The sequence below is a fragment of the Lissotriton helveticus genome, chromosome 10, assembly GCF_964261635.1.
Source record: "Lissotriton helveticus chromosome 10, aLisHel1.1, whole genome shotgun sequence".
Lineage (NCBI taxonomy): Eukaryota > Metazoa > Chordata > Amphibia > Caudata > Salamandridae > Lissotriton > Lissotriton helveticus.
The window spans coordinates 914,722,878-914,728,877 of record NC_136071.1 but is presented as its reverse complement, the minus strand read 5'-3'; positions in this window follow the sequence as shown (position 1 = coordinate 914,728,877).

Sequence of the window (6,000 nt, the reverse complement as noted above, 5' to 3'; positions counted from 1 at the left end):
TGAATATATGCATCATTGAGGGCATGTTGATCTCTCCACAGCAATAATATCACCTGCAGTGCGTTCCAGTGCTCCCTTCCGGCACATGCACCATTGTTCTGCTTGGGTTTTCGGATCAGATAGAACCTGCTCCTCAGAGCATCACTAACCCAGCCAGAACGTTACTCTCTCCCCTCCCTAGGGCCTATTCACGACAGGTATCTACCCCCTAAGGACAGGGAATTCCTAAGATACATACCATGTACCTCCTATAATATCAGCAATCAATGACCTCACGGCTCCAGTCGAACCCAGTCACCTACCCAATCGGCAGCAGTAGCAATCAATGACCTCGCGACTCCAGTCGAACCCAGTCACCTACCCAATCGGCAGCAGTAGCAATCAATGACCTCGCGGCTCCAATCGAACCCAGTCACCTACCCAATCGGCAGCAGTAGCAATCAATGACCTCGCGGCTCCAGTCGAGCCCAGTCACCTACCCAATCGGCAGCAGTAGCAATCAATGACCTCGCGGCTCCAGTCGAACCCAGTCACCTACCCAATCGGCAGCAGTAGCAATCAATGACCTCGCGGCTCCAATCGAACCCAGTCACCTACCCAATCGGCAGCAGTAGCAGTCAATGACCTCGCGGCTCCAGTCGAACCCAGTCGCCTACCCAATCGGCAGCAGTAGCAATCAATGACCTCGCGGCTCCAGTCGAACCCAGTCACCTACCCAATCGGCAGCAGTAGCAATCAATGACCTCGCGGCTCCAGTCGAGCCCAGTCACCTACCCAATCGGCAGCAGTAGCAATCAATGACCTCGCGGCTCCAGTCGAGCCCAGTCACCTACCCAATCGGCAGCAGTAGCAATCAATGACCTCGCGGCTCCAGTCGAGCCCAGTCACCTACCCAACCGGCAGCTTATCCTATGATTACCATTACATAAAGGGATCGATCTCACTATTTATCAGGGGTATAGTACCACGTTATCTCGGGGTTACACAATGGTTGCCAAATTAGGTGATGTACCGCCTATCCCTCGATCTAAGAGCCCCTCTCTCCCTTATTCAGTTACCACTTACCTGACCAGGATTAGCATCTGTTCACATAGTAGCATCTGACTAGGAGAATAGGTTATCTTTTCAGGAAAGGATAAAGAGCACACTATGTAAAGGTTATTATCTCATAGAAGCCACCCTCTCCCCCTTGTTCAGACCCGCATGAACGGGAGATGCATCCGTTCACCTGCACCTGACTGGAAGAAAGATTAGCCCCACTAGGGACAACAACAGCTACACACTGGTTCACTAAGTACTTTATTTCTCATCGTTACACATAAATACATAATACCACATTACAACACATAGCCTGCAAAGGAAAGTAAAAGATTAGGCTGTACACTCTAATAAGAAAGGGTCGACATCACCTTATTAATATGGAGTCCACAGTCAGCAGTCATCTAGGTTCCCTTCTCGTCTGGGCTTTTAGTTCGTCTTGAAGTCACACCTCTGCAATCACGGGTACACGGCGGCACCGCTATGCACTGTTCCCTTCACTCCTCTCTAAGCCCCTGGGACCTTTCTCTCATCAGCTACTCTCCTTTCCTGGCTGGTCTGCTAGGAGAGTGCATGTCTCTCGATTCTTCTCCGCCTTTGGACTGGTATCTGTCTTCCCTGGAATAAGTGATAGGTTTTCTACTGACGGCCAGATATCGCCTGCAAGACTAACTCCGCAACTACCTCGGGCTTCCACTAATATAGAAGCGTGTTTCTTCATGGAAAATTCCAGCCAGTAACCTGCCGGCCACCAAATTCTTGTACCTCCCCGTACCAAGGACACGTTCCCAGCCGGCCGGCCTGATGTTGTGTCTTCGGCATGAAGAAAAATACAATTCTTCGACAAGGCCTGAACCGGTTCTCTCCAAGCGAACAACACCTCGTAACTAAAACATTACACTTGACCTAGAAGCATCCCAGGCTGCCGGGGCAGAAAGAAAGATGGAGTCTCTCCCGTTTGAGGCCTACCAGGCCCGAATTCAGCATAACTCCATGGAAAGTATACTAATACCTTAACTAAGGGACGAATCATCCTCTAGTACTAACGAATCTATCCCCTAGTCTATATATATAAGCCCTAATCTAGAGAATAGGATACAGAATCATGTCGAAATGCCTTGTAAATAGGCTCTATCCGCTATTCTAACCCATGTACCAGAATGATAAGAGACTGAAGTCACCATCAATCACCTTTCCTCCAAAAAGGGCCGGGAAAATCGAGCAGAACAACCATACAAAAGTCAAATGAGTGATCTCTTAATTACTTTGCAAGCTTTGAATTGGCCTTAGTTGATGCATACAAAAGTTCAGTTAATGAAACCAAAGGCTGGTGCTAATCATACCTTTTAGAAATAAATTAGCATTTTCAGTTCGTGGTGTAAATGTACATATGTGTGCATACTTTAGTATTTATTTGTGCACCTTTAGTTGAATGAAAATGTTGGAACTGCTAGGGCGTCTTTACAGTTTATTGAAGATGGCAAATAAGGGTTTCAACTTACTCTTAAGTTTAATCTTACATTTGGGTTGACAGGTTGATGGCTAGATCAGGTCTTCAGCACAATCAGACTGTAACGTGAACACTTTCCAGTGTTTGCACCTCTAGTTTGATAGCCATCCACAGGCTTCTTCCCTATTTTATATCTCAATACCATGCATTGTTTTCTCACTTATTCTCTTTCTTGTTTCTATAAATGATTCAGGATGGGTTTGTGTTTGCTGGCCTTACAACTCAACAGCTGAGGAGGTGCTCATCCGTCTCATCACGTTCAACATGTTCTGGAGGCTGCATTTCTGATACAGTAACTTTTCTACGGGACATTTTCCAACTATCTGCCAACTCTTCACCAGTATTTACAGTTTATTCTAAAACTAAAAGTCCACGTTTAAAATATTCTTCATTTAGCTTTATCAGTCTAATATTTGAATTTATCTTATATGTTGTCAAACTTGTTTTTCTCACTTTTGCTTCACAGCATTTCAGTTCTCCCTCCACGTTTTATCCTATTTCTACTCTCATGCTTTTTCATCTATCCTAACATGCCTGATCTTTTTTAGCCAGTTTCTCCAACTCTCTACATCTCTGACACATTCCTGATTTGTCCTACCTCCCATCGCAGTCACCGTCCTTGTTTCTCATCCTTTGTCCTTTATCTCTCTGCTGCAGTGTTTCGCTCATTTTCTTAATCTTTTATTCCGCCCCCTCTCTTTCTCTTACTCCATGTATCTCCTCCCTCACATGTCTCAGGTCGTCTTTATCCCTTGTCACTTTCACCCCACATCATTTCCAACCCTATCTCTCCCCTTAGCCTGTTTTTTCTCCACTCTTGCTCCTTATTTCATTCTCCCCATCTCCACCTTCCTTTTGTTTCTTTTCGCAACCTCTCTTCAATCACTCTTCATCTTTTTTTCTCCCCTTCTTTATCTTCATGTCCATTACACATTTTCTCTGCCTTTATTCTATTTTTACTCCCCCATCCCTTTTACTAACATTCTTTCCTTTCATCTCTCTCATCACCCCTCCCCATGCCATCTGTTGCCCAATTTTCACTTGTCCTTATTCTGTTGCTCTCTCATTTTGCTCTCATTGCACAGTTTCTCTCTTTTCTTATCCCTCTTCATAGACCATGTTTCTCCAGTCCCTGTTCTAGCCCATGTTTTGTCCTATTCTAGCTCTCATTTTGTAAGGTTCCTCTGTTGTACACGCGTTATGTATTGTTAGAACTGGGGGTCTCTAGATGGCAATGGTATACACCTTTGACCAAATAGGGACCATTGCTTCTAAGTCAGGGAAAGGGGAGTACACTACTGGATAACCCCTGCTCACTCCCTTGGTAGCTTGGCACAAGCAGGCAGGCTTATCTCAGAGGCAGTGTGTTAAGCATTTGTGAACACAAACAGTAATACAGTGAAAACACTACAGATGGACCCAACACAGGTTTTATAAAAATAAGTATTCTTTATATGGACTTAAAACAAGACCACAAATGACAAAAAACCACAATACTGTACTTAAAATAGACTTAAAGATGGTAGAAGTCACTTAGTTCAAGTTGATGATAAATGCAACACATTTCTCACAAAAGTATCTGGATGTGTAACGCGAAACAAACAAAAGGTTCACAGAGTGGGAGATGGTCGGTTCCTTGCTTTGGGGGGTGATGATGCATCGCACCTCAATGCTTGTGCTGAGTAGGGGATGCGTATTGGTCCTTACTGGAGAGGAGGTGATGCATAGATTCTCGCACTGCGGCCCAGTTATGATGCAGCAAGATGGCGCCTCGATCTGATGCGACAATCTGGTGCGATGCGATAAGATGGCGCCCTTGATGCAATGACATGAAGAAGATGCGTGCACGCCCAGCGGCCGTGCGGCAAACTCTGTAACTTTGGAACTGCAACAGGACCTGCAACACGCTTCTCTGGTGATGCGACAGCAACCCTTGCGGTGGCGACATGCTTCTCCGGTGATGCGTCGGGTGACAGCTTTGACAAAGGCACACTTCTCTGGTGATGCGGCGGTAACATCGCCGGCGGCGACACACTTCTCCCACGATGCGACGGCAACAGCTGCGACTGCGACACGCTTCTTCTCGATGAGTCGCGCTTCCAGCTTCTAGCGACACGCAGGCTTTTACAGACAGAATTCCCATCAAGGAAATTCATAGGGGAGCTGGTGGTGAAGTCTTTTGTCCCTGAGATTTCAGCAGGAGGCAAGCAGAAGTTCAAGCCCTTGGAGAAATATTCTGCAAGATGATGAAAGTGCTTCTCTAGTGATGCGTCGGGTGACAGCTTTGACGAAGGCACACTTCTCTGGTGATGCGGCGGTAACCTCGGCGGCGGCGCACGCTTCTCCCCGATGCAGCGGCAACAGCTGCGACTGCGACACGCTTCTTCTCGATGAGTCGCGCTTCCAGCTTCTAGCAACACGCAGGCTTTTGCAGACAGAATTCTGGTGGTGAAGTCTTTTGTCCCTGAGACTTCAGCAGGAGGCAAGCAGAAGTTCAAGCCTTTGGAGTAATATTCTGCAAGATGATGAAAGTTCTTTAAAAGTTCCTTCTCCTCTCCTTGGCACTGAAGACACCACTGTAGGCCAACCCCGGAACACAGCACACTGGCAGGGGGAAGTCCAACTCCTACAGCTTCCTTGGTTCTTCTCATTGGCAGAGGTTTGTCTTTTTGTTCCAGAAGTGATCTAAAGTCTCGGGATCTGGGTCCCAATATTTATACTAGCAAATCCTTTGTCCTCTGAAGATGGAGGTGTCCAGTACAAACCAGCTCTGTGCAGTCCTTGAGCACTTTGTTGACAAGACTCCTTCTTTCCTTTGACAGTGTGGGCCAGGGAGATCAGATGCACCACAGAAGGTGGAGCCAGCATTGTGGAAGGCCGGCACAGCCCTAGTCATGTCCCAGGTGCAACTCCTCCCACCCATCTGCATGTAGATAGGTCTATTCAGCCTTGTGCTGACTCACCCTGTCTCCTGGAATCCCCCAGCCCCTGACACTGACAAAACCAGACACAAAATACACAAGCTAGCAGAGGCAGGCTGGATGGTTAGGCAAGAAAATACCTACTTTCTAAAAGTGATATTTTCACACACAGAATGTTAAAAACAACTTCACTAAAATATGTATTTTATCATTCTGAGTTCAGGCATATCAAATTCGAATTTCTACCATGTTCCTTGAGTCCGTTTGGATTATAAGATGTTATAATCAAACTGCCCATTCTGGCCTATGGGGAACAGGTAGCCTTGCAATAGTGAAAAACGAAAATTGCTGTAATTCACTATTAGGATGTGCCACACCCACCAGGGCATGTCCTACCTTATACTTGCAACGCACACTGCCCCAGGGCCTACCTTAGGGGTGTCTGATATGAAGAAAATGGAAGGTTTAGGTACTGGCAAGTGGGTGCACTTACCAAGTCGACATGGCAGTACTAGACTGCACACAGGCTCT